The sequence below is a fragment of the Peromyscus californicus genome, unplaced genomic scaffold (genome assembly GCF_007827085.1).
Source record: "Peromyscus californicus insignis strain IS unplaced genomic scaffold, ASM782708v3 Scaffold_15__1_contigs__length_86483966, whole genome shotgun sequence".
In the NCBI taxonomy this organism is placed as follows: domain Eukaryota; kingdom Metazoa; phylum Chordata; class Mammalia; order Rodentia; family Cricetidae; genus Peromyscus; species Peromyscus californicus.
Genome location: NW_026294447.1, coordinates 55,908,682 through 55,923,919, shown reverse-complemented (window position 1 = coordinate 55,923,919; position 15,238 = coordinate 55,908,682).

Below are 15,238 nucleotides of genomic sequence, written 5' to 3'. Positions count from 1 at the left end.
TATGAACACTCTTGATTGATGTCAAGAGTCATTCTCCATCACTCTTCATCTTATTCATTGAGACAGGATCTCTCCATCAAATCTACAGCTTGCTTATATGGTTAATCTTGATAGTCAGCTTGCTCCAAGATCCCCTACCTCTATGGCTAGCCTCCACAAGTACCCAGCATTCACCTGGAGTTTTAGATATCTGAACTCCTATCCTCCAATTCTTCAGCAAGCACTTAACCATTGAGTGGTCTCCCTAACCCATACAGACATTTTTAAAAATAACTCATTTCACACTTTTTTGTTCTGTATCCTGAATTCTTCTTTACTATACAAAGAATCTCTTTGTTATTTGATTATATTTGATTCTTATGATTTTCTAATTCTCTTAAAAATAAACTAGTTTATAAATGAGAAAAAAAGCACTCTTCTTGGACTAGGAATCCTCTTTGTGGTTCTGGGAAAGTGTGTACCATATTTTCATAATGAACTTCATAATGTACAATGCCTGCAAGATGACTAGGGCTGAAGTCAGGCAAGGCAAGAGTGAGCAAAACCAGTTTCAATTAAAAGAACTAACGAGACCATTCCCCACAAACAGTCTTGGGAAGCTTCTGGAACATTGGTGGCAGAATTTGTGCACTGGCAGAAAACTCAGTGGAAAGAGTGTTATTCTAACATGGCCAAAGAACAAATGTGCATTCACACATCCCACAGCGTTTGTTAATGGGATGGGCAGTCCTTTTAAATGTACAGGTGTCATACACATCTGGTCCCCAACAATCTAAGAAATAGGCATCTGAGGTGTTTGTTTCAGTTACCTCCTCATGTTTTCTTAAAAAAAAAATGAAAGTCGATTCTTTTCTAAAACTGCCATCAACGTCAAACAATGTGGGGGAAATAATAGAGTGGCAGATTGCTTGTCAAAGTAACCAGCTCGACAGAGCAGCAGTCACCAACTGGGTTATCAAAAGTCACTACTCCTCAAAGGGTGTTAGACCAGTAACTCCCTGGACAAAGGGACACTGGGCTGTGTCTCCTGGCAGCGAAGGCATGTTTTAAAACCCAGAAGAAACACCCATCTCTGCCTCTATAAGAACCTAAACAAAACAACAAGATCCAGCTGCTGTGTGGGCACATGGTCTTCAAGGGGGATTGTAAAGGATCATTTCCCTTGGATAGAGAGGTGGCTGGAGCTGGGGGGAATGTGTATACATACCACTATGGGGTAGATATGATTAACAACAGAGGTGGGTGAAGCCATCTACATCATGCTATGTGGGGGGCCTGGTGTGGGATTTCTTGAAGATATTTGAGCTTCCCAGAACACATCCTTAAGACTCACAGTCTAGGCCCAGGGTTTTGGCCAAACCCCAGAGTCAGGTAGGGCTGGGGGTTATGGTTTTATTTCCCTTTGATCAGGGGGACCATGGAGCAGGGCTGTGCTGGAGAGGGTGGCTACGGACTGGAGCAATGGTTGTGTCTCACCCCACAGGGCGTGACTAACAGGAGGCAGACTTGGCCCAACCATCCCCTGATTTGGATGGAAGGGAATTTGAGACAATCACAGCCCCCAAAGCAGCCAGTGCCTCTCTGATATTGGCAGGGGGTGGCTTCGTGACCCACAAGGTCTTTTTCATGTCCAATGTCTGTGTTAAAAGGCAGAGTTTTAGATTGGTTTAAGCTGACAGTCAGTCTGTGGGGTTCTTGGATGCAATGCTTAGCTTGCTTCATTTTTTAAAAGTACATTTATTTTATTAAATGAAAGCCCAAGCACTATCAGCCAAAAAAAGAGAGGGGAATAAAGACAGAATTAATTGTCCCCATCATTACTTGGCTGTTAAATTCCTGAGGCATAGGGAAAACTCAAAAAACTCACTGAGAGCCCACCAGGCCATGTTAATTTTGGCAGGGCCATGGTCACACATGGACAACAAACTGTTTGGGCAACTTAGTCATAGCTGGTAGGCTTGGATATTCTAGCAACCTCCAGAACATTCCAGAAAACAACAACAAAACAGAAGGTTTGATAGAGGTACCTGCATGGTATCAGACTACCAGTATGAAAAATCAGCTATGACAGGAGATTAGCGTATGGTCACCTTCTGGAGACATAAGAATGTGATCAAAATAGATTGAATGGGAAAAAAAAAAACTTTAAATATTATTTCCCTTATCTATAGACTGAAGCTGTCTGTGCTAAAGACAACCCCTAGATGAATAACACAGAGAAGCCCAGTAGGGACAGACAGTTGAGAAGTATCTCCCAGCAGAATGTCAGGAAACAGGTATTTCTTTTGACAATGCAGACATCTATGCAAAGCTTTGCCAGGAAGAGCTGCTCATACATCCAGTGGCTATAGCTTGTGCATCTCTAGATAAATCTCAAACTTGTGTGTTCATTCAAATCCATCAGTAAAGAGAAGAGGCTACCCTGGGACCTAAGCAGAAGAGGGACATAGTTCTGAAATGTACTTGCCACAAGCTCAAGTCACCACCATCAATGTCAGATTCTCCTCTGAAGCTGGGATGGCCTTGAACCTGGCTACTGTGTCTCCCAAGTCCAAACCTCTCTGTTGTCTGGAGCCCAAGATGAGGCTGAAAGAAATGGTCCACACCAGGCCAGGGAGACCTTGCACACCATGGAAAGGAAAGCTAATCTCACTTTAGAGGTAGCAGAGCCTATCAGATGGATTTGGCATCTTTGAGAAATTGTCCTTCAAAGCCAAACAAACACATTAGTTAATAAGAAGATGTAATTGAATCTCCTCTGTGTGTGAACCCTACACAGGTGGATTCTACTGTTACAGAATTAACAAGGTATTCCTCCCTTCCCTGTCCAGATATTTCACCCACCAACCAACCCCACCTACTCCAACTTCTCCCACCTCTGTTGTTAATCATTTCTACCCCATAGTGGTGTGTGTGTGTGTGTGTGTGTGTGTGTGTGTGTGTGTGTGTGTGTGTACATATACATGCATGTATATACTCCTGTGTTGGAGGCCAGAGAGAACTATTAAGTGTTATTTCTCAGGCACTGGCCACCTTGGATTTTCAGATAGCATCTCTCATTAGTCTGGAACTCACTGAGTAGGCTAGGCTGGCTGGCTAGTGAGTCCCGGGAACACACCCATCTCCACTTGCCTAGCTTTGAGATTATAATGAGGTATGTCCTCAGTCCCTAATATTTATAGACATCTAACAAAGAGCTGGAGACCAGGTTGAGGCAGTAGCAGTCTAGACTTTCACTATGTACTTGTTAGTATCTGCAGATATTGTCATGCCTGGGACAGAGGATGGGTCAGCAAAGAGCATAATTTTTTTCCGTGATCTGTGTAGTCTATGATCTTGCCGGACCCTCTGAATCAGAAAAGTGCTATTATAAATGACTCTGTGATATGACTGAAAAGAAATAAAAACTTATTAACAGGCAACGTCTCCATCATCCATGGTGCTGATCATGGTGGTGGTAGTGGTCATGGTGATGGTGGTAGTGATGATGAGGATGGTGGTGATGTGTTGCTGGGTCCTAATGGCTCCCTTGGGGGAGGGGGTGAGAAGGCGTGGAGTCAATGGCACAGACACTGGGAGTCAAGCAAAAGGCAAACAGCAGACTCTTTACTCAGCAATGGTGAGAGCCTTATATACCCTCCTCCCAGCACCCAGGCTGCATCTCAATCTGTTGACATTGTGTGGTTGCCCCTCATTGGCTAGGTACAGTCAGGACCTCTGACAATGCCTGTTGCTAGACCCTCAGGCAGACTCCAGGTTGGCTCATCTTTCAGCCTTATAGGCCTTATCTTCCTACAGTGGTGGTTGTGGTGGTGGTAATCATGGTGGTGTTGTTGTTGTTGCTGCTGTTGTTGTTAGTGGTATTGGTGATGATGATTATGATGGTAGTATTGTTGGTGGTGTTGTAAATAAATAAATGGTGGTGGTGGTGGTGGTGGTGTTGATGATTATGATGGTGGTGATGGTGGTGGTGGTGGTGGTGGTGGTGGTAGTGTAAATGGTTGCAGTGGTGATGGTGGTAGTGATTGTCATGACAATGACAATGATAATGCTTTTCTTTTCCAGAGAGACTGTGGTAATCAAACACAGGCATTGCACTGGGCTGGAGCTTCAGCAAGCACAAGCCACTCTACAGCCTGAAGTCTGAAGAAGGAAGCCCTCAAAACTCAGACATTCCAGATTGTCAGCATCATGTTGTGTTCAGAGATCCAACTAGTGATCCAACTAATGGAAGGGCAAAAGTCAAACAGAAAGCAATGACCCCCACTCAGGAAAGTCCAGTGAGTTCCAACTTGGCTCATCATCTTTTCTGCTGTCCTCAAGCTTCGATGTAGAGAATCGGAAGAAATCTTTATGTTTGGTTCCTTTTTTTAAAGACAAAGTCTCTCTTTGCAGGTCAGGCTAGTCATGAACTCAAAATCCTTCTACCTCAACCTTTTAAGTTCTTTTGAGTACAAGCAAGAGCCACTGAACCTAACTTGGCAACACATTGGTAAGATGGCCCGTGTCCCAACAAACAGAAAGAACACTCCTTGTGGGCAAGCTTTGAGATTATAAAAGCCTTCATCGCTTTCAGTTTGCTCTCTCTGCTTCATGCGTGTGACTCAAGGTGTCAACTCTCAGCTTCCTGTTCTTGCTGTCACATCTGCCCCTTGTTGCCATGTCTCTCTACTCTGCCATCACAGACGCATCCCTCTGGAACCATAAACTAAAGCAACTCTCTCCTTCTTAAATTGTTCTTGATTGTGGTACATTATCAAAGCAATAAATGAGCCCACACACACACACACACACACACACACACACACACACACACACACACACGTGAAAGCAGGAACCAGAATCACTGTCCTGTGGCTATAGAAGTTAAAAAAAAAACTAACACACTCAGGTTTTCAGCTGAAGTGAAGATGTTCTGAGGGTTATTTGAGTGCTGGGAGTTTTGTGAGGTTATAGAGTGATACTGGGGATTCAGAAAAAAGTCCCACATCAGCCTCTGTAGAAATCAAGATGAAATCAGTTCTGAGGAATCTGGGTATCTCTGTGGCTCCTCTTGCTTGAGGCCTGAGATTCTGTCTGGAGACATCTTCTCCCCCTTTTCTTCCTCCCTAAGCATTCCCTGGTGGTGAGTAAAGATGACTCTTAGCTCTGATGCTTGTCAATTCTTGACCATCCACTTTGGTTCAAGTTCATGAATCCCTGGCACCAGCTCTACTTGACCCTACCCTCTTGCCATAGCCAGTACACACAAAATGGAGGTTCCTGGTGAAGATACATACATGTCCCTTAAAATGATCAAATTCTGAGACATAGCTCCTCCATGTCTCTGACCCCAGGAGACCTGGAGAGATGTGTACAAGTGGCCATATGCTTTGTCATCTCTACCCACTGATGAGATGACACCTTCATAAGCTGAAAGGAGAGTACATTCTGTTTTGGCTTTCTCTCCTTTATATGTGTGGCCTGTATGGCCCTGTGCCGTGCAATCTTGGGGTGGCCTTGGAGCTTGGAAATTGGAGACAGGTTATCTGGGTTTGTGTGCTTGCAGCTGTTTCCATGTCTACTGAAGTGGTGCTTTCTCTCCCCTGATGTGGCATGGTTTGGCTACCGGTACCGTGCCTCCTACCCATAGGATTAACTCACCTGGCATCCTGACAGGTGAGAAGCAGGATTAGAGTTCATGTTGGGATATGAATGTGCCCCCAGTGCTCCATCTTGGAAGTTGTGGAAAATGGATCAGACTCAAGCCCTCATGTACAGAACACAAGCTGATTTGTGGAATTGTTGTCTATTTCTTAGATGCCTAATATTTTAAGAAACAATTGTTCTCACTAATACCTAGCACAAAATAAAACTCTATCCTGCCAGTGACATATTAAGTCACAGAATGTGTCCAGGAATAAACACACCTCGTCTTCTTCTAATGGAATCTGGTCAGGAGGGCCCGACCCTGAGTAGAAAGATGAGCAGGCAAAGCCACTCAAAATGCCCCTCCATGTGATAAATGTGACCTGGTTTCCATGCTCCAGGGCATTTTAAAAATCTATATAATCTAGTCAGTGTAGTGATGTGTGTTTGTGATCCCAGCACTCAGGAGGCTGAGGCAGAATTATTACTATGGACAAGGTCAGCCTGGACTATATGACAAGATCCTGTCTCCCAATAAAAACAACAGTGAAGTTTTATAGAATCTGTATGATATTATCAATAATGGGTTGTGAAGTGAAAGAAGGAACTGGTCTTTAAATATCAATGAACCCAAATAAAAATAAATAAATGAAATGTAGTATGTGAATCATAGTCTCTCCTGAGAAGACATTCTAAAATTTTATCTGTATGTACTACCAAATGCTCAGTAAGTATTTATGAGGTGTTATAGTAGGGGTAATAAGATTATGTTGTTTTAGTATATATCGGTCAGCTTTTAAAAATAATTTATAATACAAATGTACAAATAATTAAGAAACAAATATTCTCACTAATACCTGGTACAAAATAAAACTCTGTCCTGCCAGTGACATATTAAGTTACAGAGTGTATCCAGGAATAAACATACAGTGTCTTCTTTGTAATATGTAATTTGTTCAAATGTGCTTTCTCACCCTAAATATATATTTGATGTCTTCTATAACTCGATGTTGGTTTTTGGAAAGGGAATAATCCCTAGTTTTGCACACATACTTCCCATGCTGCTTCAGCTGGGAGAGCTAGGGGCATGGCCTGACTCAGTCCTCATTACTGGTGTCCTCATCTGTGACTCAGCCTCTACAGACCAACAAGGCAAGGTATAAATGCCACTACACTTGAAACAGAACTTGGGATCCCTGTCTAACTATGAGAATAATCATGAACTCAGGAAAGGGACAATATACACCTTTGCACCCCAAATGGCATACCTTAAGAGTTAAGTGACGTGCAGCAGTTTTCCTGGGAGCATCTCAATATAGATGAAGAAAACAAAAGTGACTACTGCCCTGACAGTATAGGGTTCAGTGTGGAGCTGAGAGGGAGGAAATTGTTTAATAGATGTGTAGTCCTGTCGGGAGGGGCCTTAAACACCTCCACATTTAATCCTCATAACGAGTTAAGTATTACCATCTCTCCTAGTTCACCAAAGAAGAAACCAAGGCACTAACCCATGCTGTGCATTACATCAGATCACCCAGTAGGTGTCAAAGCAGAGATTTAAAGGCAGGCATGCACAGTGCTCCTGGCCACCACACCCAGCAGAGGGAGGAGAGAGTGCAGGAGGCACTCCTGAAGCAGCAACTCCAAGCCACATCCCACCAAGTTCTCACCAAACTACAAGCCCGAGGACATGACCACCTGTCATCTCGAGCACTTACAGATATATAGGATGCTGAAAAGGAAGACTGAGGTCAGAAGTGAGAGGTAGAGTACATTTAATGCCAGGGACCAAGAACAGTGATGCTCAGAAAAGTGGAGGGTGGAAGGAGTCCTGTATGGCATCGGATGATCTTGGTCCCCCTTTGTGATCCAGAGTCATCAATAAGTATGAGTACCAGACACATTTTTCTTCCTGTCTGCACAGCGCATTGTAAAGGAGATCAGAGCTACAAGGGGAAAAGATGCTGAAAAAGAGAGACTTCAGTCAATGATACAGAAAATCACTTATCTGATAAAATTCCAAGAGGCTGGGATGTGACAGCTTTTGAAGCATCCTTTGAAAGGGGGCTGGAGGTGAGGAGGGGGTGAGAAAAGATGCTGGCTGACAACGCTGCCTCCCAGATCTGGGGGCCCACAGGTTGGCACAGGGAGGATTCTGCTCTTGGAGAGATGGAGTGAGCCATCTCAGAGTGTGAAGTTTAAAGATAGCGTTAGGATAATAGAAGCCCCATAGCACGAGCTAGAAAGGGCTCAACTACGGAAGCAAGGAAGAGAGGCAGGTCAGATAGGCAAGGGTGTGAGAGCCCCTTAGCACAAAGCCAGCTTCCATGCTCAGGTGAACCCAACGGATTTACAAGATAACTGCCTTTACTAGAAAATGCAAAGATCTTATGGGGGACCATCAACATCACCCCTAAGAGCCTGTCCCAAGTTGGATTGAAAAGCTGGACCTTTGATTTAAGCAAAATAGACCAAAGTATATTTTAACAGTCCTCATCTCCTGAGAAACCTTGTATGCTTTGTTAAATACACTTTCCATGGTCCCCTTAGGTCTTCATTTACCCAATATGCCCTCCCAGTTCAGCAGTTCCTCACTTTCTGACCACAGGTTTGGGAGTAAACTTTCTTCCCAAAGAAATAGGTGTTGATTTTTAGAAACAATTATCATTGTGACCTTGCTGATTAAGTAGGATAATTAAACAGTATTGTGACTAATGTTTTACATCATAACATTGCTTTCTGATCTGCTTACTGAAGGGAAATGCCATTTTTTTTAAAAAAGAAATGAGTATTTTTTAACACGATTAGCAAGCCATCTGCTGACATTTCGATGCGATCTCTCATGAAAGTCCCTAGCTTGAAGCTTTAGTTTTATCCTAGCAAGAACCCAAAATAGTATTGCCTTTTGCAGTTACATCAAAAGAAGGTGATTTGGAAAGGGTACTCTTCAGAAAATGTGCCACCGACCCTTACCTAGGACATCACTTTGGAGGCCTAGGAAGTAAGGCGTGACATGATGACAGATAATTGGAGGAGAACATACTTCTTCCTGGCTTGGCTGTCTTCTTCCAGTCTTCTTGGTCATGGAGTGGAAGGAACGTATCCAGACTGTGGCTTTAGATGGATCTGGGTACAAATCTTGTACTCTCCATGATTCTCTTGCAGGCATTAGTGGTAAATACTCAGGTAGGCAGCAAGAGCTACTGAGTCCTAACTCCAACCAGAGGTGACAGGGTGGAGCTGGGTAAGGAAACATGTGGCACTTGAGCTGTGACCCATCTTTGCTGTTTTGCCCAAGCAACTGTCATCTTTAGTTACTCTGTGTAGCCAGAGGTGATGAAGACAGCACCAGGTTGGTGACCATTAGAGCGAAGAGCCCATGATGGGCCATCAGCACACATTGAACAAAGGACTGTGGCCTGGGGATTCTACCCATATCTCCCAAGCCTAGACAGCGAAGGCACAGGCAAGTAGACCCTGAGCACTTTAACAAACTCAGACAAACTGTCTATGCAATGGACCTTTCTGGACATGTATAAGAATAGTGTGTGTGTGTGTGTGTGTGTGTGTGTGTGTGTGTGTGTGTGTGTGTGTGTGTGTGATGTCGCAGGAAAGGGGTCAACTATTGAATGAATTGACCTTGCTCTGGACTTGCCTTTCACACAAATGTCCAGTCTGTAGAGAACACCAAGTGAGAAATCTGGGCTTCGGGAATATACCCTGTGTGTTTCACATGGCTAGGAGGTGGGAACACAGAAACCCAGGTCTCTTGTGTCCTTCACATCAACCCTAATCTAGAAAATTAAGGCCCCAAATATAAAGAGCAGGAAAGTGAGTAGTTTATGCACGGAAAGAGAAGCCCAGAGACTTGGGGAAACAGCAGTTCTCCTGGTTTCATTGTTGACCCTTCATGACTGGGCTAGAGGACAGTAAGAGACCTTACCTCAAAAACAAACAAACAAATGAGTGAATGAGAACTAGGGAATGGTACCTGAGGTTGTCCTTTGGCTTCCATCCACAAGGTCACACATAACACACATGTTTACATGCACCTCCTGCACATATACACATAATTCCTCATCCAGGAACACAAAATTAGGAAAATAATTATGCATTGAAATATTAGTAATGGCTTAAACCATGGTTCATCAAGTTGAAAGGCATTAGAACACAGATTGACACAATGATTGGAAATAATTTGCTTATTTGCCACATTAAGTCCCAAACAAAAGGAGTAAAAAGGAAAAAGAAAAGGAAATTAGGTTACAATGACATACGTGATCTATTTATCAGTAGCCAGCTGTGTTCTTATAAAAATGGGCACCATAACTCATACATGATCTATTTATCAGTAGCCAGCTGTGTTCTTATAAAAACGGGCACCATAACTGAGCTTTCATTGCTGATTGATGCACAGTTTTCTCCCACGTCTTTTGTAGTCCGACTCATTTTGTAGTGAGTTACTGGATTTAAAAACTGTAAAATATTATCGTTAGCTTTTTATTACTGTCAATAAGAAGGGCACAAAAATTCTACATGTGTCAGAGTGTGCTTGACCTCCAGTGCCCCAAGATTTCCCTGGTCCAGCTAATTTCTCAGCCCAGGGAGGTTGGAAGCTGAGGATCTATGGAACATTCCTAGGGTGTTCTTCTTTTGTATTCTAGTTATGTATTTCTATGTCTATTCAAAGCTCTCAATTCTCATTTTAATAAGAGCAGATCATCTACACCTTATTATTAAAAAATATCCCAAGTCAAGACAATTGATTGACTCCTGGTTGCTTATATAATGGGACGAGCTTGGAAGTGGAATTTGAAGAAGGTGATCCTTGCTGGGCACGCACATCCAAAGGCTGGCCAAATGTGTCAGTCCAAGTTCTTCTTGATTCCCTCTGGGATTTCCCTTTATGAGTCCAGCATCTTAAACTTAGAGACAGCTGAAGACTCCACAGAAACAAAATAATTCAAATCCAGTAGGATCCTTAACTTCTGAATTAACTCCTTTGATATACCCATGGACCAATGAGGACCATTCACCAGGTAAGAGTTGTCATGCAGGTCCCAAAGGTAGATGACTATGTATTTGTAGAGGAGAAGCATGCTAGAGATTACCTTTCCACCCGCTGGACACATCTTGGGAAAACATGAGCCAAGACAAGACATACACAATGGACACCCAGTATGTCACATCTCAGAGTTGACAACCAGTGTCTCTCGAATATCCTTGGGCCCCCATGGAGCCATGCTTTTTCCTGGGAACAAAGTGGCTAGCCTCTCATTTTCCAGCTCTCTGAAATTTACCCCTTCCCTCTTGCTGTCTCCAGTCTGAGCCTGTTGCCAGACCCTCAGTGCCTGGGAGCCCAGAGGACTCCAAGTGAATTCTTTTCAGCTCCTTTACATGTGGTCTTTCAACTGGGGTCAAAAGCAAGCACTCCATCTACAAAATATTTTAAATGCTCTCTGCATTCATTGTAAGGCAACAATGTCTCCTGATTAAAAAGCCCTATCAAAGTGGATCTCTTTGAAGGATGTTTCAATTATATTTCAGTAGTATCAATAAAAACGAGCTAAGGGAACGCTCACTGACCCCACACTTTCATATCTTGTCCCTTGATCACCAAGGGGACTTATATTTGGCAGTAAGATCACCCCAGAGAAAAATTTAATTATAATATTTGATTTCTGCACCCCTGTATGACATTGTGTCCCTGAATGTGCTGTCTGCAAAAGGTGAGGGAGCTGGTTAGAAAGAAAATGAGAATTCTTAAGTTCATCTGAAACCAGGTAAATATGTCCGGCCCTAAGGGACAATTGTTCTCACAGCTTCTTGGTCATTTTTCTGCAAAAGATAGGATCATTCAAGTAATTAAAACACTGGGTAGTAACTGCATATGACAGGAGGCGGTGCGGCTAACGCGAGACTCTGGAAAGTCCCTCGTGTCATTCCTAATCTATGCAAAAGAGGACATGTACTCCCACCAGCACCTGGGGCACGGCTGTAGTTGTCTAAGTGCTTCCATGTGTCAGAATGTCCATGTGAAATCCTGTGTCCGGCCCTATGGGAGGCAAGGTGACAGCTGGAGGTGTCCAGTGCCCTGGGGAACAACCAGACATTCCCTATCCCACCATGGTGAGTGTGCCTGCTGTCACACTCACTTCCTCCATCCCCTAATAAGCATGGTACCTTTGATCATCTGAGGTAGACTGAGGCTGGAAGAACAGACCAAGCCGATGAGTGACCACCACCATCTTGCCAGACAGAGGCTTAATGTGTTTAGCTCACATGTCCAAGGGGCTGAAGTGAGGCCCCTGAGCAACATCCCAGGAACTAAAGAAAAGGCCAGACAACAGAATGGGGGCAGGAGGGTAAGCCAGCACCCAGGCTCTCAGGCTCATTATGACTGCATTGTTATCACTGCTCATAGTACAAGCTGGTTCAATGGCATTTGTTGACATCTATTTCTTAATTTCTTGTGAAATTCTAGAAAATTCATCAAACATGGCTCCCCTTGCTATTGCTTTATCTACACCTGGATCTGTGTGCGTTATGAGTATGCTGAGCCAGTGATCGATCCCCTCTTGGTGTGTACCAACCATAACTAATCAACAAGCACTTGACCCTGGTCCTTAGACCTCTCTTGTGTCCCTTGTTGGGTTTGTTAGCTTTTTCTGTGCACTGGCACCTCTGACTGTGACATAATTTTGTGTGACTCTTCAGCCTCGGACATATGTCAACTCCCTCTGCACATCTTTCTTCATCCCACCCCATATTCCCCATGGGTTCTTTCCCAGGACCACCATGTGAATTTTGCCTGAACTAGCAAGCAAGCACAAAGCTATATGAAAAGCAAGTACTGGGTGCTTCTCACTGGGGCTTGGTTTGGATCTGCACAACCTTTCTGTCCTTTGCAGTCAATAGACTCATCCTTAAATTTCATAGCTGACACCACCATTCTTCATGATTTCTGCAATATTTCCAAGTAAATTTCTTCCAAGAATGATCACTAAAGAAGGGCTGGAGAGGTATCTCGGTGGGTAGGAGCACTTCCCACTCTTCCAGGAGATCAGTACCCAGCATCCTTGAGGCAGAGTACAGCCATCTGGAACTCCAGCTCCAGGAAACCTAACACTCCCCTGACCTCTGCAGACACATGCACAAATGTGGCACACATTCACATGGACTCACCCACACATATATGAACAAATATAAATAAACAAATTAAAATTGGAAGTCTTAAAAATGTGAAGAGATTGTCAGCAAACCCTAGTCATGTGTGGAGGGGAAGACCTGATATTCTAATCTGTTTTGTCTGCTTGGCTCACAGACCACTCCTTGAGTCCACCTTGCTTTAGCTCACTCTTCAACTTTGCCCTGAGAGATACCACATCACAGATACCTCTGGAGTTGACTCCCTGAAGTATTCATTTTCTATCAGAGTGTTAGATTTGCAGGGTATGTGAGTGGGTAAAAGCTGTCATCACGGAGTCTCCATTTGATAAAGAGTGTCAGGTCCACGTGACACCACCAGCATCCTCTTCCCTGTCACTCTGCTTTATGGCATGGCAGACATCATTGGTATGAACTCTCCATGTGGATAATGCCAACTGAATCCTTTTAACAGAAAATAATAAGACAAGAGGGCCTAGCCAATAGAGCAGTCTCCAAAGGAGAACTTTCAAATGACAAACTGCAAGTTGTGCCTGGTTTCTTGGTCCTCTTGTAAGATCTCTTATAGGATTGTGAGTTGGCCCACAGGGGCTGTATCAAGCTTAGCAGTAGGGCTGCACCAGGCTGAGAACCATGGCAGCACCAGGTTGACAATCAGGGCTGCACCAGGCTGAGAACCATGTCTGCACCAGGCTGAGAACCATGGCTGCACCAGGCTGAGAACCAGGATGTACCAGGCTGAGAACCATGGCAGCACCAGGCTGACAATCAGGGCTGTACCAGGCTGAGAACCAAGATGCACCAGGCTGAGAAACAGAGAACCAGAGCTGCACCAGGCTGAGAACCAGGGCTGCACCAGGTTGAGATCCAGGGCTGCACCAGGCTGAGAACCAGGGCTGCACCAGGTTGAGAACCAGGATGTACCAGGCTGAGAACCAGGGCTGTACCAGGCTGAGAACCAGGGCTGCACCAGACTGAGATCCAGGGCTGCACCAGGCTGAGAACCAGGGCTGCACCAGGCTGAGATCCAGGCTGAGAACCAGGGCTGCACCAGGCTGAGATCCAGGCTGAGAACCAGGGCTGTACCGGGCTGAGATCCAGGGCTGCACCAGGCTGAGAACCAGAGCTGTACCAGACTGAGAACCAGGGTTACACTAAGCTGAGGATCCAGAGAAAGAACATAGCATGGTGAGGGTTGTGCTCCTGGAGGAAGGGGTGGTCCCGGAGGAAGCTGGACCAGGAAAACGGGGCCAACTTTGTCTCTGGGGGGAGGGTGTGGTTCTGAGGGGTGGCATGATGCTGCAGTGAAGATAGGCATCTCCTTAGAGTGATGACTGGCTGCATTCTCTTAGACTCAGCTTCTTCTAACACACCATTTTGCAAGAGGTGGCCAAGGGACTGCCACTCTTATCCTAACCAGGGCCTCTAAGAACTCACTTTATCCCTTGGCCCTGCCCCATGTTACAAGGCAAACTAGCCTTGACGTTCACCCAGACTTCATCGCATTTCTGAACCCAGCGGGGAGTCCTCAGGCTGTACAGCGAGGGTCACAGGCTGAAACAGAGTGCACAAGCGAGTGTGACTTCGGGCACGCACGTGGTCGGGGACCTGAATAACAGCCCTTTTGTGTCTGTCTCATGTAGACAAGCTGCTCTCTTCCTTCTTTCTCCCCTCCCACTCTGGGAATAGTGGGGCATATGTGGTCATGACCTTGACTGTCTGGCAGCCGCCTCAGAGAAAAGACAGAGGCAGATGGAGGGCTCTTGATATTTAATAAGGGCCTGACATAACCCAGGACTTGCCTTGGAATGGGATACAGTGCCCTGAGGGGATAAACACCAACACCACCCCCATCAAAAAAAAAAAAATAAATAAGACAGGGCCTTGCCTCCAGGAGTTGGGTTCAACAACCCTCAACACTGGGAAAGGCGAAGCAACCTGGGACTTTGGAAAAATGAACAATGATTATCCATCTTTCTAATTTGTCGGATATTTTTGATAGTGTCATCAGATAGTGAGGGAAATCAAGTCCCATGCCAAGTGGAAGGGTCCATAGAACTAACTTAGTCTCGAATACACTTCACAATTTTGTTAGATGAAAGAAGGCTTAGAAGGAAGAATCACCACGGTCCAGTCTCAAAGAGCATCCACAGCCCCCACCACCAGGTCTTAAGTCTTCAGCTCTCTTAGTGTGGATTCCATCCCTTTCACTCTCTGCTCAAGACTATACAATATTAAATTTAAAAAAAAAAAATTCAAGGGCTGGGAATATAGAGTGTCTGCCTAGCTATGTGAAACCCTGGATTTAATTTCCAGAGAAAGCAACAAAATTCCAGACACATAAGGAATCTAAGGAGCATAGCATGCCTCTGAGAAAAATCAGATCTTTATCTTCCAGCACTGCTCTAGAAGTTGGGGCCTCACAGAGCTGTGAACCCTGAAG